Source organism: Elephas maximus, chromosome 11 (genome assembly GCF_024166365.1).
Source record: "Elephas maximus indicus isolate mEleMax1 chromosome 11, mEleMax1 primary haplotype, whole genome shotgun sequence".
Lineage (NCBI taxonomy): Eukaryota > Metazoa > Chordata > Mammalia > Proboscidea > Elephantidae > Elephas > Elephas maximus.
This window is the reverse complement of record NC_064829.1, coordinates 43968853-43995577: the sequence shown is the minus strand read 5'-3', so window position 1 is coordinate 43995577 and position 26725 is coordinate 43968853. Positions and strand designations below refer to the sequence as shown.

Sequence of the window (26725 nt, the reverse complement as noted above, 5' to 3'; positions counted from 1 at the left end):
GCAATACTTGGTCAGTTTTCTTAAGGGAAAGATCAAATGGAACTGATATACATAACATCAGAAGAAAAGAGGCCCTGCTGGTTAACTCCAGAATAAAAAAAAAAAAAAATTGCCATCAAGTCTATTCCAACTCATGGAAACCCTATGCGTTACAGAGTAGAGCTGCCCCATAGGGTTTTCTTTGCTGTAATCTTTATAGAAGCAGACCACCAGGCCCTTCTTCCATGGCATCACTGGGTGAGTTTGAACCTTCAATCTTTAGGTTAGCAGTCAAGTGTAAGCTATTTTCAACACCCCGGGACAATCCCAGCATATTCTATTTAAACTTTTTAGTGCCTAGTGGCGCATTTCTGGAGCCCTGGTGCCACAGTGGTTAAGCATTTCGCTGCTAACCCAAAGGTAGGCAGTTCAAACCCACCAGCTGCTCCGTGGGAGAAACATGTGGCAGTCTGCTTCCATAAAGATTATAGCCTTGGAAACCCTATGGGGCAATTCTACTCTGTCCTATATGATCACTATGAGTCAGAATCAACTGGATGGCAACCGCTTTAGTGGCCCACTTGGCCTCTTTGGTAGAACGAGAATATCCCAGGTACTTTAATAAATGCTTTAAGATGAAGCATAAGACATTTTTGAAGATCCAGCTATATGCTGGGTTATGAAATAATATGAATATATTTACTTTGGAAGTGGTTGGATTTTACTTCTCCAGAAACCTTTAATAAGTTATTTTATCTGTGGCCACCAACCTCAGCAAAAGAAGCAAACGTCTTGAAAGCTGATTTAGGCAGTTTCCAAACCAAGCCCCAGATTTCTATTTAAGTCAACAAAATTGCACAGTTCACCAAACAAAGGCAAAAGCCTCTGCCCATTTCCACAAGAAAGATAAAGGCAAGGATTCTCCCATTAAGAGCTTAAATTTAGTGGGAGTAATAATCTGGTGTCCTGGTGGCACAGGGGTTAAGAGCTCGGCAGCTAACCAACAGGTTGGCAGTTCGAATGCACCACCTGCTCCTTGGAAACCCTATGGGGACAGTTCTACTCTGTCCTATAGGATCGCTATGAGTTGGAATCGACTCTACAACAACAGGTTTGGTTCAGAATAATCTGGTAAATATTTAAACATATTTCAATTATTTTAAAACACCTTATCATTAAATAACCAAAAATACATTAATTTCTCCTGAAAAGGCTGGAATATATTTACTTATGTTTGCTGGTACTTTTTTCATTTTCTCTTTCACTTCACTGAAGTTGAAAATATCATCAGCCCTATGTTTCAGGAATATTATGGATTATTGTTCATTTATTCCTTTATTCTGATTAATAATGCTTCCCTATGGACACGAAAAGAGAGAGTGGAAGGAGACAGCAGGCTGTCTCATTAAAAAAAAAAAAAAGAGTGTGTAGAAAGGTATATATGGGTTTTTATGTGAGAGACTGACTTGACTTGTAAACTTTCACTTAAAGCACAATAAAAATTATTTTTAAAAAAATTATAATGCTTCCCTGTGCTCCTCCTCTGGGCCAGCCACTGGGCTGTGTCCTGGGGAGACAACCATGAGCAAGATACACCAGGTCGGAAGGAACACGCAGGGTTGTAGGGAGACTGAGCACCAAACAGCTAGCTGGAGCTCAGGGAATAGAGGAGGATGATGAGTCAGCCACCTCTGCTGTTTTCTGTTTTCATTGGGAAGGAAAAGAAGCATGATCGGTGCAAAAGCCCTGACACAAAGGAGCATGAGTTGTCAAAGCACTCAAAGAAGGAAGACCACGGGCTCTGGAGGAGGAGCCTTCCTGGCCACAGCAGATTTTAGACTTGATTCTAGGGCTGTGAGAAACCGTGAAATGGTGTGAACAGATGAGGCCAGGACTAGATTGGCAGCGTTGAGGATGGAAGGGGAAGACAAGTAAAGAGGCTGGTATAGGAATCTGAAGCGAATCTGAATTTGAAGGTGATTGGACAACGATGGGAGCGGTGGAAATAGAGGGCCGTGACGGCAAGGGAGAAAGTTCATGCAGGCAAAGAAGGGGTGCGGGAAGGAAGGAAAAACCAGTTGGAGTTGGTGAGTGATCAGATGTCACAACACTCAGCAGAGAGAGGTATCAAAGATAAATCTTGGGCTTCTTGCTTGAGCAAGTTAATAAATGGTGGTACTGTACCATTACCCACATGGGAAACATTAGCTAAAAAGCCATTTGGGGGCTGCAAGATAGGATAAAAATTGGGATTTTGATTTTAAGCATGTTACTTACCTAAGACAAATAGAGATATAGAGTAGAGAATTGGCTATTTGGGCTTGAACTTGACTAAAAATGTGGTGGTTGGAATCCCAGAAGTACATTAGCATGCCCAAAGATAACAGCTAACTCTAGTGTCTTGAAGCTCTATAGTGGTATCCCCTTTTTCATTCCTGATATTGGTAATTTGTGTTTTCTCATTTTTCTTCTCTAACAGTTTTTTAACAGTTTAGGAGAGATCCTTTAACAGTTTTATTAGTCTTCATAAAGAATCAGCTTTTCTTTGCATTGCTTTTCATCTATTTTAACTTTGTTTTCTAGCTCATTAATTTCTGTTCTTTGCTATTTCCTTCCCTCCACATTCTTTGTGCTTAATATGCTAGTGGGGGAGGGGGTTCTAAAATCTTAACAATTTTAGTTTTTTTCTTTCTAATTGTATACATTTAACACTATAATTTCTAAGTAAGGTTTAGTTATAGCCCACAGGTTTTGATATGCCACATTTTCATTATCTTTGGTTCAGAATATTTTCTAAATTTCACCGGGATTTCTTCTTTAACCCATAGGTTATTTAGAAGTACATTACATAATTTTCAAATATTTAGGAATTTATTAGTATATTTTCTATGATAGGTTTATAACTTCATTTCACTAAAGTCAGAAAATAATATAATCTGCATAATTTCAATTCTTTGATATTCCTTGATGCTTATTTTATAGCCCAGTACGTGGAAAGGCTATGTACTCAACAGCTGCAGTTTTTGTTAAGTGTGATGCTCACACCTTCTGTATCCTGCTTTTTACCTGTTTGTCCTATAGAGAGGTGTATCAATCTCCCGCTACAACTGTGGGTTTTTCTTTTCAGTTCTGTCATTATTTATTTATTCCAGTTATTACATGCACACAAATTTAAGAACTGTTGTATCTTCCCAGCTGACTGACTCTTTTAGCTCTATGAGACTTCCTTCTTATCACTAGTAATGTTTCTAGCCTTAAGGACTGTATCGTCTGGTATCATTATAGCTATGCCACTTTCTTTAGGTTAGTGTTTCATGGTTTATCTTCTGTCCTTTTACTTATAACATTTTGCATCTATATATTTAAGATATGTATCTTTTAAATACAGTTTTTTTAATCCAGTCTGACAACCTTAGTCTTTCAATAAAAGTATTTAATCAAAGTCTATTAACCTAAAGTGACCGCTGATATGGTTGAGCTCAAATCTACATGTTTAGTAATTACCTACCTGTTCTACTTTCCTTCTTCCTCCTTTCTTGACATCTTTTGGGTTAATCCAGTATTCTTTATTATTCCATTTTCTCTTCTATTACCTTCCTAGTTATGCATTCTTTAATTAATAATCCTATATTAATTACTAAAAGAAAGGCCTATAGATAACAGGCCTTCTTGATTCAGCAGAGCCTACTATAAATTAGTGTTACCATTTCCTAGACAATTTAAGGGTATTAGGCTACTTTAATACCACCTTTTGAGACACTGGAAAACCTACCTACCACATTTTAAACCCCCATAAGAAAGTGTTATTTGGGGCAATTAACATTAATTTAGATTTACCCACACTTATACCTTTTCTATTGCATTTCATCTTTCTTGTGCTTCTATCTGTGATAATTTCTTTCTGCCTGAGAATTCTCTTTAGTAAGGATCCTTTGGCAACAGATTTTTTCAGTTTCTGCTTCCTAGAATCATCTTCATCTCTTGTAACAGCTTAATTGAGATACAATTTACACTCCATACAATTCACCCATTTGAAGTGTACAATTCATTATTAGTATATTCAGAGTTGCGTGTACATCACCCCAGTCAATGTGAGAACTTTCATTACCCCAAAAAGAAACCATTAGCAGTCATGTCCCATCACCCTTTATAGCCCTAGGCTACCATTAATCTACTTTATGTCTCTATAAACTTGCCTACCTGGACATTTCTTAAAAATGGAATAATACATGGTCTTTTGTGACTGGTTTCTTTCACTTAGCATAATGTTTTCAAAGTTTATCCATGTCATAGTATGTATCAGTATTTTGTTCCTTTTTATGGCTAAATAATAATACACTGTATGGATATATGACATTTTATTTATTCATCAGTTGATGGTCATTTAGGTTGTTTCCACTTTTTGGCTACTATGAATAATGCTGCTATGAATGTTGTGTGGGTATATGTTACAACCATTTCTTGGGTATATACTTAGGAATGGAATTGCTGCATCATATGGTAACTCTATGTTTACCTTTGAGGAACTGCTAGACTCTTTCACAGTGGCTGTACCATTTTGCATTCCCATCATCAGTTTATAAAGATTCAAGTATCTTGACAACTTCATCCACACTTATCTTTTTTATTGTATCCGTCCTAGTGGGTGTAAAGTGGTATCTCATTGTGATTTTGATTTGCATTTGCCTAGCAGCTAATGATTTTTAGCTTCTTTTAATGTGCTTGCCAGCCATTTGTATATCTTCTTAGGAGAAATGTCTATTCAGATCTTTTGTCCATTTTTTAATTGGGTGATTTGTCTTCTAATTGTTGAATTGTAATAGTTCTTTATTCTAGACACAAATCCCTACCAGATAAACAGTTGCCAAAAATTTCCTCCCATTCTGTGAGTTGCCTTTTCACTTTCTTAATGGTGTTCTTTGAAATACACAAGTTTTTACTCTTAATAAAGTCCAATTACCTTTTTTCTTCTGTTGATTGTGCTTTTGACATCATTATCACCTTCCCTTTTAAAGGATCCCAAACCAAACCAAACCCTTGCCGTCGAGTTGGTTCTGACTCATAGCAACCCTATAGGACAGAGTAGGACTGCCCCATAGGGTTTCCAAGGAGCACCTGGTGGATTTGAACTGCCGACCTTTTGGTTAGCAGCTGTAGCACTTAACCACTACGCCACCAGAGTTTCCTTTTAATAGTTTTGCTAAATACAGAATTCTAAATTGGCACATATTTTCCTGAAGCACTATAAAACTGTCATTCTACTGTCTTCTGGCTTACATCATTTCAGTTAAACAGCTGTCAGTCTTATTGTTGCTTATTTGAAGATGATCTATTTTTTTCTGGCCACTTTTAATATTTTGTCTTTGAGTTTCATCAGTTTCACTATGGTGTTCTTATGTGTGATTTACTTTGAATTATTCTGCTTGGGCTTTATAATACTTCTTGAACCTATGGCTTGATGTCATTTATTGGTTTTGGAATATCTTGACCATTAGCTCTTCATATGCCCATTATGCTTCTTCTTCCATTCTGAGACTAATACAGTAAAACTTGTGAAAGCTAGGACCTATGTAAGACAGAAATCTGTCAGAGAAGGAAAACTCAAGTATTTTTCACTAATAGAGAGTGATAACTGGTACCCTGCACCTTGTCAAAGGTGGAAAACTTTCAAGACCTGGAAAAACAAGACAGTCCCACTGAGTTCCAGCTCACACAGTTTCACTGTACATATATTTTAGACCCATGTCCCACATGCCTCTCACACTCTTTTCTGCATTTTGCTGTCCATACATTGGTCTTAATATCTTCCACGGACCTGTCTTCCAGATCATTAATTTTCTCATCATCTTTAATTTTCTGTTGAACCCATCTAATTTTTTTTTTTTTTTTCATTTCTACAATGTCCACTTTATATTATGAAGATGACACAGGATTGGGCAACATTTCATTCTGTTAACAACAGCAAATTTATATCCTATATATCTATTTTTTGTTTTGTTAAAATTCTCCATCTTTCCCATTTTCTTGAATGTATTTATAACAATTGTTTTACAGATCATGTCTGATGATTCTAGTATCTAGATCACCTATGGCTGTTTCTATGATGTTTTTCCCCCCTTGGTTATGTCTCTGGATAGACCAGGTAAATTTTTATTAAATTCAATCATTATTTACGAAAAATTTTAGAGGCTCTGGATTATATCTTCCTCCAGAAAGAATTTTCATTAGCTTCTGACAAGCTGTACAGATCATCTTAATGCAATCAAGAACTGAACTTCTGCAAAACTGGGCTTCAGTCTTTGTAAGGCCTAGCCTATTTTCAGTTAGCCCTTACTTCTAGAGTATAATCCTGTGGTGGTCCCAGCTGAACGCCTGGGGTGTTTATTAGAATTCATCTACCCTGGCAATCCCTGATCTCCATTTCTTTTTCTCCCCAGCACCATGAAACTGCTGATAGCTCTGCTGAACTTCTCAGCCTACTCACACTTTTTGATCATCTTCATCATCTCCGTACCTGCCAGTAATGAACTGGTAAATGTATCAAGGTGTAAAACAACTTACAATGTCAGAACTAATGAGTTTAACCTCAATGAGCCACCTCTCTCTACCTGGGAATTTGGCCTCTCAAGTCTTGGCTGCCTTGGTGGCTCACTGATACCTTCAAACAAATCTTTTGATCCTTTGTCTAGCTTTCTAGTTGTTCTGGGTATAAAGATTTGTCTGCTATAAGCTAGTTCATTATAGCCAGAAGTAGAAGCCCAAACATCTAATTTTTAAAAGCTAAATACTTGATATGGATTAACACGAATTATTTAGTCCTCACACAAGTTTATGAGGAAGGTACTATTGTTATTCTCATCTTATAGTTCATATAAAATTATGGAGCATATGCTGTAAACTTCCCAATAACTTGCCCAAGACTGCCACAATTAAGGGCAACCGAACCCAGACAATGTGGCTCCTGAGACTGTGTTGTTAGCCACCACAAAACAGACTACAGAATGAGGAAGAAAAAAAAACACAGGAGTAAGCCCTCAGGAAGTTTGACATTTAGAGACTGGATCACAGAAAGGAGACCGAGAAGGAACAGCCAAAATGATAAGAGAAAAACCAGAAGAAGGTTGTCATAAAAGCCAATGGAAGACCTAATACATGCTATAACACAGATGAACCTCGAAAACATTATGCTGAGTGGAATGAGTCAGTCACAAAGGGACAAATATTGCATGATTCCACCTATACAAAATATCCAGGATCGAAGTTTATTAGTAGTTATCAGGAATGGGTGAGAGGGAAGGGAAAAGGGACAATCATTGCTTAGGAGACACTGAGCTTCTGTTAAGGGTGATGGGAAATTTTGGAAATGGATAATGGTAATGGTTGAACAAAATGGTAAACATAACTAATGTCACTGAATTGTACATGTGAAGAATGTTGAAAAGGCAAATAATTTGTTACATATATATATATGTGTGTACCACAACAACAAAAATCCAAGGGACAAGAGTATTTCAAAAAGAATACAATCAACTGACAAATGATGAGAGGAAAAAGTGAGACACAAACTATAACAATTTTCATTTGGAAAAAAATAATTGGACTGGTATTAGCAGCTGCTCATCTCTTCAAATCGGTTCAAATTGGTTCAAACCGGTTCAGTCATGGCCGATGAAGCAGGAACAGACCCGAAGTTCTACAATTCGGGTGATCTGCCACAGTACCTGGAACTGGAAAAATTACAGGCCAAAGCCCTGGAATGGGGGACTCGAAATAGGCATAGTAAGCCCTTTCAGGAGCCTGATGCATGAGATTGGATTATTGGAAGGTGGTCAGCCGCCATCTTTGAATGTGGAACCACCATCTTTGAATGCGGCACCACCATCTTTGAGCAGAGTGTCGCCAACTTTGAGTGTGACGAAACTATTTCCAAATCTGCTCAAAATCGAGGCCAAGAGATTTTGTTGCTATGCAACACATATGCTGCCCTTGTTTTCTAAGAGAGAGATTAAGTTTCTAAAAAAAAATTTTTTTTTTTTTTTAGTTTCTAGCTGGGTTTAAATTCATAACTTTTTCCACTCCAAGTACCATGGCAAATCACCAAAGTTTTTAAAACTCAGATCTGTTCCGGCGACGATTCCTCGGCCATGACTGAACCAGGCAGAACCAGTACAAGGCCCTGTTTCAAACAATAAGACTAAAAATCCTCTCCAAGACACAGGGCACAGCCAGTCCTTCTGCAGTCCTTCTTCATCCTTCTGTAAACATTCAGTGAGCACACACTATCTTCCAAGTATATCTTACTTATTTTGCTTGCCATGGTGAGGCAGCTCAAAACACTCCCAGACACATATACTAGAAAACCAAATTCACGCTGTTAAAATGGAACATTTAATTATTGGAGAAGCCATACAACTATGATAGCTCTCACTGATTCTCTTTAAAATCTTCAAAACACCTGCATAAAATTTAAAAATGCAACTTTTAATATACCATTGCTTTCTTCTTCCAAAATCTCTGCTATTACCATTCATTCAAAGAAAACTACTGGGATGTATAATATAAAGCAACTTATAAACATATGGAAGACTTTGGAAATGATCAGCAGAACAGTCAGTAAAATCAGGACAAAGACAAGATCTAGGAGAAAGCAGCAAGTTATCTTTACAGTATAAGCCAGTAATAAGACAGATCCACCAAGAATAAGATTTATGAATATGGCCAACCCCAGGGCCAGCTACATAATTTGTGAGTCCCAGTGCAAAATGAAAATGTGGAGCTCCAAGTTCAAAATGCAAAAGATACAAAAAAAAAAAAAAAAAAACTTTCTCTTTTGTCCTCAGTCTCTCTCTCTTCTACCCATCAAGGTGTTTTTTTATTTGCTACTGCTGTCGCGCTTCCTTGGTAACAGGTAAGTGTAGACCCTCACAGGCAGCCACAGCCCTATCCTACGGCTCAGACATGGGGGACATGTCTGACCCCACCACAGAGGCAGGGGTGGTTGCAGTCACAGGGCAGGGGAGCAAGAGGCAGAAGCCAGCAGAGGCAGAGGTTCCCAGCCCTCAGCACATGCTGCATTATCCCAACAGCCTTCACTTTAAACAAACACAAATTTAAGATAAAATTATTAGGAATTCAAGACTGTGACTGCAGAGTATTAAATCCCAAGAACTGGGTCCCCTTCTGAGTGTGGAGGCCTGTGCAGACAGCACTGATCACATCCGATGAAGCCAGCCCTGGGGCGACCACTTAACACTGCCTGTTGGCTTCAGGGATATGAGCCAGAACTCTCCAACTGACCACCTGCTCCTCTGATCTGCTTGCATTCCTGCATCTTGGGGCCTAAGGAACATGACTTGGAATCACAAGACCCTATTATTGACTACTGCCTCTACCATGCCTAGACCAGTGGTTCTCAAACTTCAGTCTGCACACGATACTCTCCTGAGGGCATGTTTAAAATGGAGATTCCTGGGTCACGCCCAAGGCTATTTCCTCTGGTCTAGGTGGGTGGGCCCAGGACACTACTTATGTCCTGCCATCCCCAGGTGATCTGATACAGAGCCCCACTCTGAGGAAGATTGCCAGGGATACCACTCAGCTCCCCTGCTGGAGGGCATAAGTCTCAGGCTGAGGCTGAGGACCAAGGGCAGAAACTTAGGGGCCCGATCTCTCAGAATATTTGCCTCTTCACCTAGTCCCCAGCTCTTCCTTTCTGCTCAGAGCATTTGTCTGTGCAGTGCTCTTCACGCTGACTGAGTCCATCTCAGTGTCCACGTGTATGGGTATTAACCTGACGTCTCAGAGAACATCCACTGATATCCTTGGAAAACACACAAACAGGCCAAGAATCTAGCTCCTCCTAGCATCTATGGCATGAATGCCCAGGAGCACAAGCCACACCTCAGGGGAAGTCCAGCTGGCTGTGCTTTAGACTTCTAGGAAGAGCACTCAAGGATGTTAGAGGAGATGCTGCCTGCTCGCCAGGAAAACCCCACACACACTTGTCATTCCAGAGGTTCCCCAGAACACAGCCATTGGGGAAGAAAAGAAATCAGCCTCAGAGACGAGAGTCTTGCACTCCAGCTCCAGCATGGCAGAACCCTGGGCCAGCCCATTACCACATCTGTAGGATGATGGAGGTGGCAGACATCAGGTGCAAACTGGAAGCCCATGGCCACGCTCAGATTGGCCAGTTGCCAATATTTAAAAGTAATAAGGCTTCATATCAAAATCCAGGTTTCCAGCTTCTCTTCAAAAATGGGAAACCCACAAACTCTGGGCCCAGAAAGGCCAGGCTGAACAGCAAGCACCCAATCTTCAGGGGCAGGGTGTTCTCTGGGTCCTCGGGATCCCCTACTCACCTGGAACATTTCCATCAGGTGCGTGGACCCTGGCTCAGGTAACTCAAAGATCTTTTACCCTCAAATACTCTATGATTAAGTGTGCAATTTCTTTATTTAGTTTCAACCTCATAGAACAGCAGTGTTCTCTGCCTAACACCTCAATAACCAGAGAATCTAAAAATCAGCAGTGTAAAATCAGCTGTGAGTTTTAATCTACTCCTGTCCCTTAGTAATTCATCAAATATATTACCAGACTGCCCTAGTTGAGTGATCAGTTGAAATCCCACAACAAAAAGCCTCCATTCTTTCATAGCTCAATGAGGCCTGTGTTGCCTTTAAGATCCTTACAGTCCCAGGCACCCGAGTCCACATCCACCATCTTCACTCTGTCTCTTCCTCTCCAAATCCACAGCAAACACGAAGGTCATCATGAGATGCCTGACGCCCCTGGTTCCGAGAGGCCTGTTAGGTGGCGTTGCCTCTACCCATGCAGCACAGCAAAATATAGGGCTGGTTAGAGTTGTAATTAAAGACTGGTCCCTGTACTCCTTGCCACAATTTTTTAAACCCAATTTAAAAATCCACAGGCATCCATGTATTTCTAAATTACAACTTGTATGTTTTTAATTGAAAGAAAAAAATAATAAAATAAAAACCCCACCCTTGCTCACAAGCAGACCACACGTCTCTCAGATCTCTCTGGGACCTCCGGCCCTTCCAAAGAGCCGTATGCAGGGAAAAAGCAGAAGTGAACAACTTACATCTGTAATGCCATATGCTCCAAATAAATATTCCCTAAAAAAAAAAAACCCAAACATATTGTCATATTTAATTAGTGTCGAGAGATGTTTGGAGAGAAAAAGTCTATGCGTCTTCTGGGGCTGTTCACGTTACCCACCAGCCCCAAGTAAGGCTACCACTGTGACCACATCCAGAGTATTTGGGGATCACATTCACCATGCAGGACATGCGTTTCTGTGACCAAAAATAAAATGACCAATCCGTGACTCTAGGAATGTTCTGAGTTAGCTAATTTGAGAGTCTGGAGGATTTGACCTTTAATACAAAACAACTTTCAATCTAAGATTACGGAGGATCAAATTGTTGGAATCAAGGTACATTTTAAGCATAGTACGTTTTCTGGTGAGAGAAAATCCACTGTGAAATTTTAAATTTATGGATTATCATCTGTAAGGTTCAGCTCCATCATCAGACATCATCGTATTGAGATCTGGAGATACCTGACAGCTAAAAAGCGTATTATAATGTTGGCTGAAAAAAAAAAAGAGTCAAAATCAAACTACTTCAGGTTCCAGAAATGATTCAAGTGGCTTCCATTGCAGGCAATGGCACCTTTCTGGCTCGGCACTCAGTGGTGAGGGATGTGGAGTGTTTATGGAAAAGAATTCATACCTGCCATCTTTACGGAGGAGCTCATGTGAGCACAATTACCTGCTTATTGCTTTAATTTGCCCAAAGGTGGAGTTTCTTAAGGCTGCCATGGGGTTTGGTCTTAGGCAGAGTAATCATTCCCAGATGTTTAACAGAAATGCTCCAGCTGAAACCACGTTGCAGCACGGATGTGCCTCATGTATGAACAGGTCCTACGTCCTGTGCAGACGCCCACAAAGTCATGTGCATGACTACAATGTCCCAATCCTGACGCCACATTCTTTTTCATATAGTCCAGTTTCTCAGATTGTTTCCTCAGCATACAGATTGAATAAGTACGGTGAAAGGCGACAACCATGACACACACCTTTTCTGATTTTAAATCACACAGTATTCCCTTGTTCTGTTCAAACAACTGCCTCTTGGTCTACGAACAGCTTCCTCATGAGCACAATTAAGTGTTTTGGAATTCCCACTCTTCACAATATTATCCATCATTTGTTACGATCTACACAGTCAAATGCCATTGCATAGTCAATAAAAAACCAGTAAACATCTTTCTGGTATTCTCTGCTTTCATCCATCTGACATCAGCAATGATATCCCTGGTTCCACGTCCTCTTCTGAATCTGGCCTGAATTTCTGGCAGTTCCCATCAATGTACCGCTGCAACTGTTTTTGAATTATCTTCAGCAAATTTTACTTGTATGTGATATTAACGACGATATTGTTCAATAATTTCCACATTCTGTTGGATCACTTTTCCTTGGAATGGGCATGTATAGGGACCTCTTCTGGTTGGTTGGCCAGGTAGCTGTCTTCCAAATTTCTTGGCATAGACAAGTGAGCACTTCCAGCTTCACTGGCTCTTACCAATGAGAAAACAGCTCTAGCAAAGCTGGACGAAGGGGACACAGCTGAAAAACCCTGGATAGGTTAAGAACCTTGACTGTATGATTCCAGGATCACAGCTGTTTCTACTAGGTGACTCTATATACATCCATGGGCCCAAGCCTAAGCCCCAGAGACAAGGGGGGCATGGGATATGCCTCAGGCACACTTGCTGAAAGACAGAGGCACAGACCCAGGAATGCTGGGCTGAAGGTGGACTCTGGAATGCTTCAGAACGCCTCTCACGAGCTGCCAGGCTCCTCCCAAGATTAATTAAATTAGTCCCCAGGCTCTGAGCCAGAGTGGCAGGCTGAATGAGTCCCTCACTCCCCAAGTCCCCTCCCATTCACATTGGAGAATTCTAGTGAAACATACAAATCAGGCTACCAGTTATAGCTTTCACAGAAAGTGGGTTTCTTGGTTGAGAACAGTCTTGGCCATGAGCAAAGGCAACATGCAGTAGTTTTTCACCAAGCTTCACCATCCCTCAGGAAAAGCCAACCATGGAGGTTCCAGGCTGAGACATTTTGGTCACCTCACTAAGATTTGGCAGCCATGAAAAGCTTAGTCAAAAACAACAGTGATCTGCCACATTAATATTTTGAGGACTCCAACTTCCTGAAAGAAGACAATCCCTTTATAGTAGCAGAGAATTTCTAAATCCCCTCTTTTGTGTCCTTATTTATTGAACACCTGCTCTATGCAAGACGTGGCTTCTGTCCCAAAAGTAGGTTATCTGAATATACCTCCTTCTGGAACAATGGTGGGACAGGTAGATTAATAAGGACTCCCAGACTTCCTGCTCACATCAGCATCAAAGGAATGTGCTACTTCTCCTTACCTTGGGTGCTTGTGCTTCTTTTCTGTATTTCTCAATTTTTTTTCTAATGAATAGATATTATTAATAATGTAATCAGTTTAAAAACTGATTTCTTTCACTGCAATAACAGTAGTTTAGATCAATGCTTCCTAACCTTTAGAGTGAAAAGGAATCACCTGCAGAGTTTGTTAAATGCATTTTCTGATTCAGTAGGTGGGTCAGGGCATTTCTAATAAGTACCTAGTGATGTAATATTGCTGCAGGGGACCACGTGCTGACGGGCAAGGGTACTGATGAAGGTCTATTAGGATTGAAACTGACTTTGAACTAGGTGATGCTGAAGCTGCTGGTTCTGGGACGACGCTTTGAGAACTGCTAGGGCAGGATTTGTCAAAGACAGAGGACTCTACCCCAGCCCACTCCAGCCCCATTAAATTCTAGGAAAGACAACTGGATTGTCTAAACAAGATGAACTCTTTACATCTGGAAATGGCCATGACAGCTTACGTTAGATCCTGCCAAGTTAAAATAGTTATAAACCCAAAGGGGCAAAATCATACTTTCCTTTGGATTAGCTCTGCAATGGTTTGAATCCGTTCCACAGAATTAGGTGATGACTACATGAAATTCTTTTAGTTTGAAAAACTAAAATAGAGAAGAATTCAAGGTGATAAAACAACCACCCCTACCCTGTCAGCAGGTGACATGTTCCAGGACAAAGTTAGCCAGTGGCAGGTATCTTTACGCCACAGCCACTCATTCTAAAAGTAATTTTCCTTGTTTCTTGCCTTAGCAAATAAAAACCAGACCCTGATAAAGCCTAGAAAGTCAGATATCACAGATGAAGACAGTACACTCTTAGGCCAGATCTGAGATAAACCTAGGGGCACCATCAGCTCCACTGACGCTGGGACCCTGGTTCCTACAACATGGTGGGCTGGCCACTGCACCGCAGATGATGGGGAGGCTGCCGTTTGCCAAGGACTGTGTGAGGGACAGATACACAAAGAGGATGAGAACAATCTCTGCCTTCAAAATTTCAGTCAGCAGTAGAGTGGGGCACATGAACAGTAAGTAAACACATGACAGCACAAGCCAAGAGGCGGTCCAGCTGAGGGGACAGTTGGCTCAAACCAGAGTTCTCAACCTTGGCTATACTTTAAGATCATGTGGCAGGGTGGCGGGTGCTATTAAAGACTTACAATGCCAGAGTCCCACTTGTTGTTAGTTGCCATCATGTCGGCGACAACTCATGGTGACCCTGTGTGCAACAGACTGAAACACTGCCCAGCCCTGTGCCATCTTCAAGATCACTGGCATGCTCCAGTCCACTGTTGCAACCACTGTGTATTTTGAGTGTCTTCCAGCCTAGGGGACTCATCTTGCAACACTGTAACAGACAATTTTCTGTTGTGATGCATGGGGTTTTCTTTGGCTAATTTTCAGAAGTAGATCACCAGGCCTTTCTTCCTAGCCTGTCTTAGTCTGGAAGTTCTGCTGAAGCCTGTCCACCATGGGTGACCCTGCTGGTATTTGAAATACTGGTGGCATAACTTTCACCATCCAAGCAACATACATTTAGCTCAGGTCCCACTAGTTCAATTAAATCAGAACCCCTGATGCTGGCTGGGACCCAGGCAGAGAGATACTAAAAGCCTTATTCTTGGTGGTGGTGGCTGCCATCAAGTTGATTCCGACTCGTGGTAACCGCATGTGCGCAGAGTAAAACTTCTCCACAGAGTTTTCAAGTCTGTCACCTTTCAGAAGCAGGTCACCAGGGTGTGTTCAAACTGCCAACCTTTTGCCTAGTAGTCAAGCACTTAGCCGTTCGTGCTACCCAGGGACTCCTAAGCCTTTCCAAAACTAAACTGGGCACCGAACCTACCTCTACAGACACGCCGACACACACCAACCTGAGTTGGAGAGCTGGGTGCAACCTTCACAGTAACAGGCACAGAACCTACCCTTATGCCAAAAGTGAGCCGATAAAAGAATACCCCGAGCTGTGTCCTGGGCAGTAGCCCACGACTGCAGAAACAAAAGTCCCTCTAGTGTTTTGCACACCTGCAGTAGGGCTGAAGAGAGTGAGAGAGAAAGTCACTCTATGGGAGCCGTCACAGTTGCTGCTGCTTAAACCACAATGGTTCCAGTTAAACTCATAAAGCAGACATCTCTGGCGGGAGTGCTGGCCTGCCCCAGCTCAGTTCCTGACACACAAATCCTCTCACCTCACACTGTGTGACTGACCTGTGAGAGGACCACGGCCCTGTCTAGGCTTCCGGCCTTAGGAGAAACTGTGGTCTTATAAGACAGCCAGCCCAGTCTGGAGAAGCTCTCAGGGCAGCCTGGAGGAAGGTGGCACCCTACATCCTCACAGGCACCCTGGGGCCACTGGTGCTGCAGGAAAGGACAACCCAGGTCTGCCAGTTATCAGCATATCACCCTTCAACACATGGTCTGCAACAAGAGACAGAACTCTTTCAAGCATTTCTCCTCTACAGCGAGCACGATGTTAGGTTTTCTCAGTGAGGGTGCTAGAGGGATGTTGGTGGAGGAAGGAGCTGCAGCATGGGGGTCGGTGGTGATGAGTAGGGATGTCCCATGGGGCCCTGCCCCAGCCATGCACCCAGAACATGCTACTTCTCAGCAACCCGTCAGCCCCTGCACAGCCCGGTGATCCCCTTCCCGCAACCCTCTCAATGCAGACATTGACACTCCAGGTTTCCTGCCCCCTCTGGCTCCAAATCCCTCTGCTCACTCACCCCTGACCCTGGGTTGTCTCCCACAGTTCTCCTGACCTCGCGGCCTTCCTGAGAGAGGCACTCTGCCCTCAGGCCCCCTGCCTGCATCAGCGTCCCCACTCCCTCTGCACAACCATTTACCAGCCCCAGCCAAGGCTTTCCTGCCCTGCCTGAGCTCTGAATGGGTTGCTTCCTGTTTGCCCTGCAAGGCACAGCAAACCAGTGAACTACTCTATTACCCAATGGGTTCCATTATACCTTCTCCAATGACGTCTGAACCTCAGCTTTGGGTAGGAGTCCCCTTCCTTGGTACTTTTCCTCAGCTCTAGGGTACCATATAAAGTTTTCTTATGCCTTCTTTTATCATCATTTCATAATTCTTTATACTAAACTTCCCCTGTTCAAATCTGTGTGGGTTCTGTCTCCTAATTGGATCCAGACTGCTTCTCCAGAAGAACAGCCCCTCCCTGACATCACCCCACAGCAGCCCAAGAGTTACAGGGGGTGGGCACCCAAGCCAGCTAACCCTTCATTGACTGTCTGCTGACATCAATCTGCTCAGAGGCCTCACATAAAGTAGAAGACTAACTTCTACTGTAATTTGTGATGATCAGTCCCAATCCTTTGTCAAGTGAGTATATGTAGATGCCAAGACCAGTGACTCAAACCCTTCTCTTGAATACTTTTAAATTATCAGTCAATACAAAAGTTTTTTGAATGATGACTAACAATGAGTATTTCATTGTCTGTTTCTGTCAAACACTAGCAGGGAAATCATTTGTGGCTTATTATTTATAATTTTTCATCTATTTACAAAAGAAAATACGAAATATTTGGACACAGACCACGCCTCTTTGGAGGAAATCAGAAATAAAACCTCTAAGAAGAGATGAATATTCAGAAACAGCTGTGATCTGGATGGAACAGAACTGGAAGGGCTGCTGGGAGGAACTCTGAGGCAACAGAGTTGCCTCTCCCCATGGCAAGGGCAGGGCAGGCCAATGCCCCAGCTTACCCAGTCCTGCTCTGCCTGTGTGCCACCTCACTGCTCCCATTCCACATTCACTCCTCACTTGCTCACCAGCCAGGTACTGTGCATCCCATCAACATAGATGGAAAGAGGTGTCTGCCCTGATGCAGGGCTCACCAAGACCCTCCTGACCTGGAGGTGGTTTCCCAGGGAGGCCTCCCTGCTAGGAGGAAAATGTGCCCACACCCTCTATAAACAGCAGGCAAAGACCTTTTCAGTTACCCACGTCGCCCTCCTGATAGGAAGCCAACTCACACATGTGCAAGAGACCATAGCGAACTTTTGGTAGCCATACACCTGCTGGATAAACTGGCCATCCAAACACTCGTTCATTTGCCCTGTGAGGACACGTCTCCCTGCCTCTCACTAGTCCTCACCAGCTCAGACTTTATCCAGTTCAGGCACAGCTCATTCTCAGAGGTTCTCCTCAAAGGAAAAGGAATTAGGAGTCTATTCTGTAGTGTTAACATTATAGCTGAGCTGGTGTTTCCTCAAGTAATAAGTAATAATAAGCACTTACATTTATATAGTACTCTACAGCTTTCAAAATACTTTCACCAACAGTATTTCATTTTGGTGGAAGCAATCTGCTCATTTGGATATTTCTTTCTCTCAGATGTTTTTTTTCCCTTCTTTAGCGGCTCCTATGTAATTCACTCCGTGATGAAAAAATATGGGACATGTAAGGGTCACCTCCAGCCACCTGTCTGTCAGTTTGTCTTAGTGTGATGGCTTGCATGTTGCTGTGAAGCTAGAAGTTATACCACCAGTATTTCAAATACCAGTAGGGTCACCCATTGTAGACAGGTTTCAGCAGAGCTTCCAGACTAAGACAGACTACTGGTGATCCACTTCCAAAAATCAGTCAATGAAAACCTTCTGGATCACAATAGAATATTGTCCAATATAGCGCTGGAAGATGAACCCCTTAGGTTGGAAAGATCATGAAGATGGCACAGGACCCGGCAACATTTCGTTTTGTTGTACACAAGGTCGCCATGAGTTGGAACCAACTCCATGGCAACTAACAGCAACAACAGAAAAGGTCATCATCTCCAAAGCATGAGGAGAAAATCTGTGACCTTGCTTTATACCAATTTTGAAAAAACTAATATATTTGGTTAATTTGATTAATTTCAAGCCAAATCTAAGTTCATGGATGTCTGGTTCACAAAGCACAATTCCCCACCGGTGTATAGAAAAACTTCACAAGCATTCCTGTCATTGGGAGACGACTCTAAGTCAGTTCAGAAACACCCTCCTGATTGTGATTGGCAAATATTCGTCCCCACAACACTCTCAGAGACATAACTAACCAATCATCACATTCTTTCTCCAGAGAGTTGACCTCCCACATCACCCCAGACAAGCATCCTCAGTTGATTTTAGTTGGCATATGCAAGCGAAAGCTATTGTCATTCTTAGTATCAGGCTGCTGGGAGTGCCCCCCAACAGTGCCCTGGGCACCCTGCTTAAGTTCTTCCCTGTATTTCCTCTCCTGTGGGGAAGTCAGGGATCTTGCATCCATGTAGATATTCCCAAGACATGTGTAGCACTGCTGCAAACCTGCTCACCACTGGGCAGGGCTGCCATACCAGCTAGCTTCATTGGTTCTCCAGTCCTGTTCTCCTCCTTTGCTTCCTCTTTCTGCAGCTCCTGAGTGTGAGCCTGCATTACTGAACATTTTCTCATCACAGCAGCCTCCAGACTGCAAAAGCTGCAGCGTGTCTCTGGTCACAGCTCTAACACTTTCTTCATCATCTTAAGAGAATAGTTTTTAAAGACATGCATCTTTACACTACTATGACTTATATCTCTCTAGAATCTTTTCAAGTCTTTAACATGGTGGCTACAATGTCTGGTAGGAAAGAGAGTGGATTCCAGGTGGAAAGAACCATGGAAACTCAGGGCAGATATAAAAGGCAAAAGAACTTCATTTTGCTTCAATCAGAGGCAGAGTGAAGGTGAACAGTAGGACACCGGAGTGGCTGGAAAACCCGACGGGGCAGATCATGTATAGAGTTTGCAGACCATGCAGGTCCAGCAAAGGTTCCAGGGAGGGGCATGGCTAGTGCTGAGTTCCAGGATTCCCTGGTAGCTTTGTGGCTAAAAGACTGGAAAGGAAGCTACTGAAGTGGTTCAGGTAAGAACCTGAGGCCTGAAATCAGCAGGAGCAGGAGAATGGGGGCTAGGAGGGGATAACGGCCTCTAACCTCGTCCACTCTTTCTCTGCACTCACTCCCTGGGCAATCCCAGCCAGCCCCTGGCTGTAAAGGCCATCTAAATCTTGCCGAGGTCCCACTACAGAGCCCCGATCAGAACTCCTAACTTGAAAATCCACTGCCTGTTCAACATCTCCACTTGCATGTCCAACTGACAACCACAACTGAGCTCTTCATCTTCCCCATAAACCTGCTCTCCTACAGACTTGCCATCTCAGCAAAAGGCAATTCTGTCCCTTGAGCTGCTCAGGCCAAAACTAAAAGTCAGCCTTGACCCCTCTCTTCCTCTCACATCCTACTGCAATCCATTGGGAAAGCATGTGGCTTTGACTTTATAATCTATTCAAAATCCCTCAAGCTTCTCTCCATTTACCTTCCTCCTAATGAGGCTACTGGCACCACCAGCCCCCTTTACCCCACAGACTCTCTCCACCCAGCAGACCGAGGGGTCCTTTACATACTGAGTCAGATCGTGACACTCTGTTGATCAAAAACCCCCAGTGGCTGCTCACTGTAAAGTCCTTACAGTAACCCACAAAGCCCTATGTGACCTGTCCTTTTGTCTGGCTGACCTCTCTCTCACCACTCTTACCCTCACTTGTTACATGCCAGCCACTCTGGTATTCCTAGATGTTTCTCAAACATGCCAAGCACGCTCCTGCCTCAGGCCTTTGCGTTTGCTGTTTTCTCTGCCTGGAACACACTTTTCCAGAAAGCCACATGATTTACTCCCTCCCTACAGGTCTCCACTATAATGTCATCTCCTCAGAGAAGTGATAGATCCCATATAAAACAGTAACCTGCCCCTCCCTGGCTCCTTGCCCTATTCTTACTCTTCACCACCTGGTACACACCTGTCTGTCTCCCTGACTCGAAATGTCAGTTCCATGAGGTCAGGAACTTTGTTCTAGTCGCTTCCCCATCCCCAGTGCGCAGCACAAGACAGCCACTCAAACATCAGCAGAATGTGTTACTTTGGCAACTGAACAGATAAAGGGAGGCTTCCAAGAGGACAGTGATGCCAATAACAGAGAAGCAGGAACACCAAAGAAGGTGGGGGCTTGGAGAGAACAGAAGGCAACGCAGATGAAAGAGGGGTGAGCAAACTATGGCCCGCAGACCAAATCCAGCCTACCACATGTTTTTGTAAATAAAGTTTTACTGAAACACAGACACATACATTTATTTATGTATTATCTATGGTGCTTTTACACTACCAGAGCAGAGTAGTGACAACATAGGCTGTACGGCCCACAAAGACTAAAATACTATCTGGCCCTTTAGAGAAAATGTTTGCCAACCTCTGGCATTAAGCAGTATTATTCAAACCATAAAATTTTTGGGCCCCTTTCCCCAAAAGACTTTTCTACAAACCTTCCAGTAGTCTCAAGACCCCAGTTTGAGAAACAGAATATGGTGGTGGTAAAGAGGAAAGACTTGGGTTCAGTCTCCAGCTCTGCCATTCACCAGCTGTGTGACCTTAAGCAAATTATTTAACTTCTCTGAGGCTCTTCTTCCTTATCAGTAAAATGAAAATACCTCCAACTGGCTTCCAGAATATTATGAGGATTTGACACTTTGTAGGCAAAGTTCACAATTAGCTACACAACTAACCATATTTTGAGAATTTACTGTATACCAGGCATGATCTAGATCCTATACATGTATTAACTCCTCTAATCCTCACAAGTGAGACATTGGTGATTCAGTGATACTATTCTCACCTTCCATGTAGTAGTCCTGGGTTCAATTCCCAGCCAATGTACCTCATGCACAGCCACCATTATCAGTGGAGATTTGTGTGTTGCTAGGATGCTGAACAGGTTTCAGCAGAGCTTCCAGGCTAAGTCAGACTAGGAAGAAAGGTCTGGCAATCTACTTCTGAAAACCAGCTAATGAAAACCCTATGGATCACAATGGGCCAACTGGCATAGGACCGAGCAGAGTTCCATTCCGTTGTATACGGAGTCACCATGAGTCAGGGTCTGACTCGATGGCAGCTAACAACAACAATCCTCACAAAAACTCTAATGGAGTTGTGCCAGAACTCCAGTGGATTTTAATTACCTTTGATGAATACAATTTTTAAAAACATGATACAAAAAACAAACAAACCCATTGCCATCGAGTGATTCAACTCGTAATGACTGTACAGGATAGAGCAGAACTGCCCCATAGGATTTCCAAGGCTATAATCTTTAGGGGGAAATCCTGGTGGCACAGTGGTTAAGTGCTACAGCTGCTAACCAAAGGGCCGGCAGTTCGAATCCACCAGGCGCTCCTTGGAAACTCTATGGGGCAGTTCTGCTCTGTCCTATAGGGTCACCATGAGTCAGAATCGAATCAACAGCACTGTGTTTGGTTTTTTGGTTAATCTTTGGGGGGGAAACCCTGGTGGCGTAGTGGTTAAGTGCTACGGCTGCTAACCAAAGGGTTGGCAGTTTGGACCCACCAGGCGCTCCTTGGAAACCCTATGGGGCAGTTCTACTCCGTCCTATAGGGTCGCTATGAGTCGAAATCAACTCGACAGCACTGCGTTTGGTTTTATTGGTTAATCTTTAGGGGAGCAGACTGCCACATCTCTCTCCAACAGAGCAGCTGGTGGGTTAGAACCACCGACCTTTCAGTTAACAGGCAAGAGCTTAACCACTGTACCACCAGGGCTCCTTAAAAACATAATGAAGGCAATAAAGTCAATGGTTTCAGCATTCTTGGGGGAAAGGATTGACTCGTGGATAACCAGGGAAACATATGAGCTGCCATCAGGACCTCTAGTCAGCCTGTTCAGCTGCTTCCCAAATTAGCAGGAAAATCTCTGAATTCAAAGAAACCTCGTGACACACTTTGCAGAGATACCACTAGAAGCAACGGGTTTTATGACTATTTTTGGCTGGTTGGAAGATAACTGGTCCCTGCAGGGGCAAAACTCTTGAGTCACTGGATTAAAAATGCCAAAAGCCAGAGCTGAGGAAGTACAGGGAGAGCAGACTTGGCTGACCACCTGTTCTCAGCTAAGTTCCTGCTTTCTAAGCCAGTGACATTCTTCTGACTCTTCCACAAACCAAATAATTCAGTATTGTTTTCTCAAGAATGTGGCAATTTGAACTACTTTATTAGCGTGCAAACATGTGGAAAAAATTCTATCCATTTAAACATATTGTCTGTGATGTCGGTGAACAGAATTTCAGATCTGACTTAATACTTCAAAGGCAGCTCTAATTAAGAACCAAGAGCAAATTATTTTTATGACAACTATTTTTAGGAATAAATAAGGCTTTTAACTTATTTGGTTAGATTAAAAACAAGCAGAACTTTAAAGGGAAATCTGACTTCAAAGAAGGGCTTTGAACTGGTTCGTTCCAGTTCAACCACCTGCTGAGAATTTTCATTTCCATCCCAGATATACTGAATCAGAATCTATAGTTTAACAAGATCCCCCAAGTGATTCTTATGTAAAAAAATCGCCATTTTTTAACAAGAAAAAAAATTTTTTTTGACCCAGGTGATAATCTAAAAAAAAAAAAAATCTAGGGATCTTATTAAACTGTAGACTCTGATTCAGTATATCTGGCTGGAAATGAAAATTCTCAGCAGGGGGTCAGATCAGAATGAAGCAATTCAAAGCCCTGCTTCGAAGTCAACCTAAGTATGCCTCTGTCACACGTACTTTTTTGAATCTTTCAGTTCCCATAAACTCAAGTGTTTCTCATTTCCTTCTTTGACTTTCCCATTACCAAGATGGTAATTACGAAGGGCATTTTCTATCTTGACTGGACACCATGAGAGGATGAACTCTGCTGAGTGATCCGGACAATACCCTCCACAGATAAATACTCTCAGGAAGCAACCATGCCCTGACACGCAGGACTCGATGCCGTTAAATCAAATCAAGTTTTATTTCCCTGAAAAAAGACACATCCAAAGTTTTCAAAACATCTTTTCATTCAGCTTCCAAACATGGAATTCTTGTCTGCTCAAAGAAGCCCTCTGGGCTGCCCACTGAGTCTCAGTCTCACATTCTGAAACCTCAGCATTTGTGATCTCAGTTTAAAAAATGCGAATTTATATCTGCCCTTTTAATAGTGTTCTTCTGTCTTTTTAATCTGTGGGTGCAGGCTCCATAGAGAGAATCCCAACTCTTTGCAACAGAGTAAGAAAAGAGGAGGAGGAGGGAGAGGGAGGAAGAGAAAGGAAAAGAAGCCTTTGGTTTCCTTCCTTCCACCTACAGCACGACCAGCATCACTCACTATGGATAAAGCAAATAACGGAGTGCTAGTGTCTCAGAGGAGAGAGAGGCCACAGAAGCTGCTCCTTCACAGTTTCCTGGTTCTAGGGTCCATCAGAGACCACGGTGCTAAAGTGTCATTCCATCTGGAATGGGGAGAAATCTGCCACAGTACTATCTTGAAGTTAGAGTATCTGAAAAACTTCTAGGACTTTAATCACCTCCCCTTTCCCAGAAAACCAATTCCCAGATGGTAAAAGTCAAGGGATCCTATACCAGCTTTTTCCATCCTGGTTTAAGTAAACTTCTTTTTATTTAAATATAACATATTTAAAAAAGCGTACAAAGCAATTTTCACATTTAACACATCCATGTAACCACCATTGAGACAAGGAAGTAGTACATTATCACCTCCCCAAAGGCCCCCATCACTCCCAACCAGTCACTGCAACCTCCCTCACCAAAGGTAACTATCTTAACTTTTAAAATCGTAGATTAGTTTTCCGTGTACATGAACTTGATATAAATGTGCATTATGTACCCTTGTGTCTAGCTTCTTTTCATGCATATGTCAGTGAGATTCATCCATGTTGTTACATGGATATAGCAATACATTCATTTCCAGTGCTGTATGGATCATAACAAATTACGGCCAACACTGCAAAGAATGGGAATTCCAGAACACTTAATTGTGCTCATGGGGAATCTGTACATAAACCAAGAGGCAGTAGTGAGAATAGAACAAGGGGACACTAAGTGGTTTAAAATCAGAAAAGGTGTGCATCAGTGTTGTATCCTTTTATTATACTTATTCAATCTGTATGCTGAGCAAATAATCCAGAAGCTGGACTATATGAAGACGATCACAGCATCAGGAATTGGAGGAAGACTCATTAACAACCTGCAACATGCAGATGACACAACCTTGCTTGCTGGAAGTGAAGAGGACTTAAAGCACTCACTGATGAAGATTAAAGACTACAGCCTTCAGTATGGATTACACCTCAACATAAAGAACACAAAAATCCTAACAAGTGGACCAATAAGCAACATCATGATAAACAGAGAAAAGATTGAAGTTGTCAAGGATTTTGTTTTACTTGGATTCTCAGTCAACACCCACGGAAGCAGCAGTTAAGAAATCAAACAATGTATCGCATAGGGCAACTCTGCTGCAAAAGGCCTCTTCAAAGTGCTAAAAAACAAAGATGTCATTTTGAGGACTAAGGTGCACCTGATACAAACCATGGCATTTTCAATCACCTCATATGCACACGAAAGCTAGAGAATGAATAAGACTGAAGAACTGATGCCTTTGAATTATGGTATTGGTGAAGAATATTGAATACACCACGGACTGCCAGAAGAACAAACAGATCTGTCTTGAAGAAGTATAACCAGAATGCTCCTTAGAAGCAAGGATGGTGAGACTTTGTCTCACGCACTTTGGACATGTTACCAGAAGGGACCAGTCTCTGGAGGACATTATGCTTGGTAGAGGGTCAGCGAAAAAAAGAAAGGAGGTAACAAATAATATCTTTACATTATTGAGTCTCCACATGTGTGAACATTGTATATTCCTCCATTTAATTTCTTTTAAATTTCTCTCAATAAGTTTCTATGTAGAGGTCTTAAATATCTTCAGATAAATGTATTCCTAGATATCTCATTTTGTATAATTTTTATTTTCTAATTTTTGTTGCTATAATATGGAAATGAAATTGATTTTTGCATATTGATCTTTTACCTAGTAGTTTTACTAACTACATTTGTTACTTCTAATTATCTATAGATTATTCTGAGTAATCTTTGTATGCAATCACGATGTCTGCAATGACAGTTTTCTTTCTTTCTTTCAAATCCTTACACTTTGTGTTGATATATTATCTTCAAAAAAGCAACAGTAAGACTTGTAGCTGAGTTCTCAACTGAAGTGATGTTAAGCCACAAGATAATGAAATACATCCTTAAAGTGTTGAAGAGAAATAAATCCCAAAGTAAAATTCTCTGTTGTTAGGTGCCATCAAATTCGTTCCAACTCATAGTGACCCTACATACAACAGAACAAAACACTGCCCAGTCCTGTGCCATTCTCACAATCCTTGCTATGTTTGAGCCCATTTTTTCAGCCACTGTGTCAATCCATCTCATTGAGGGTCTTCCTCTTTTTTGCTGACCCTCTACTTTACCAAGCATGATGTCCTTCTCCAGGGAGTCCCTCCAGATAGCATGTTCAAAGTACATGAGACAAAGCCTCACCATTTCAGTTGAGAACTCAGCCGTTAAGGTCTTACTGTTGCTTCTTAGAAAGTCTTTTTCTTAAGCTGTTTTAAGATTTTCTTTCAGTCTTCGTATTCATACTTTTATTTGCATGTGCCTAAATGTGTTTTCCCTTACATTCTCTTTACAAGTGTGTTTTTGTCTACATTTATCCCTTTTGGGGTTTATAAAACCTAACTACACACCTATTACTATAGATTCCAACTCACTGCAACCCTATGGGACAGGGTAGAACTGCTCCATAGGGTGTCCAAGGCTGAATCTTTACAGAAGACGACTGCCACATCTTTCTCCTGTGGAGCAGATGGTAGGTTTAAACCCACTGATCTTTTGATTAGCAGCTGAGTGGTTAATCACTGGGCCACCAGGGCTCCTTTTGGGATTTTATAGTACTTCTTTAATCTTTGACTTGATATCTTTCATCAATTTTAGAAAATTTCTCTGTTAGTATCTTTTGAAATACTGTTTTGCCCATTCTCTTGATAAGATTCCAATTATACATGTGTTAGACCTTTTCATTGTTACGATATGTCTACAGTACTTCCCCACCCCCACCCCCCGCCCCCAGATTTTTCATCTTTTTTTCTCTCCATGTTTTGGGCAGAACATTTTCTACTGACCTATTTACCACATCACTAACTCTCTCTTCAGTTGTGTGTGTAAGCTGGTGTTAAACCCATCTACTGTGTACTTAATGTCATTGATTCTATTTCAGTTCTAGAATTTCAATCTTTTTTATAGGTTCCAGTTCCCTGGTGAAATTCATCGTCTACTTTCCTGAATCTATTAATCTTTAATATTT

The 26725-nt window shown here is 42.0% G+C and overlaps 1 protein-coding gene across 4 annotated transcripts in view; it reads right to left on the bottom strand.

The window, feature by feature from the left end:
• The window catches only part of FHOD3 (formin homology 2 domain containing 3), a 509300-nt gene that overhangs the window by 443448 nt on the left and 39127 nt on the right, over positions 1-26725 (bottom strand). The gene's annotated exons all lie outside the window — the stretch shown is intronic.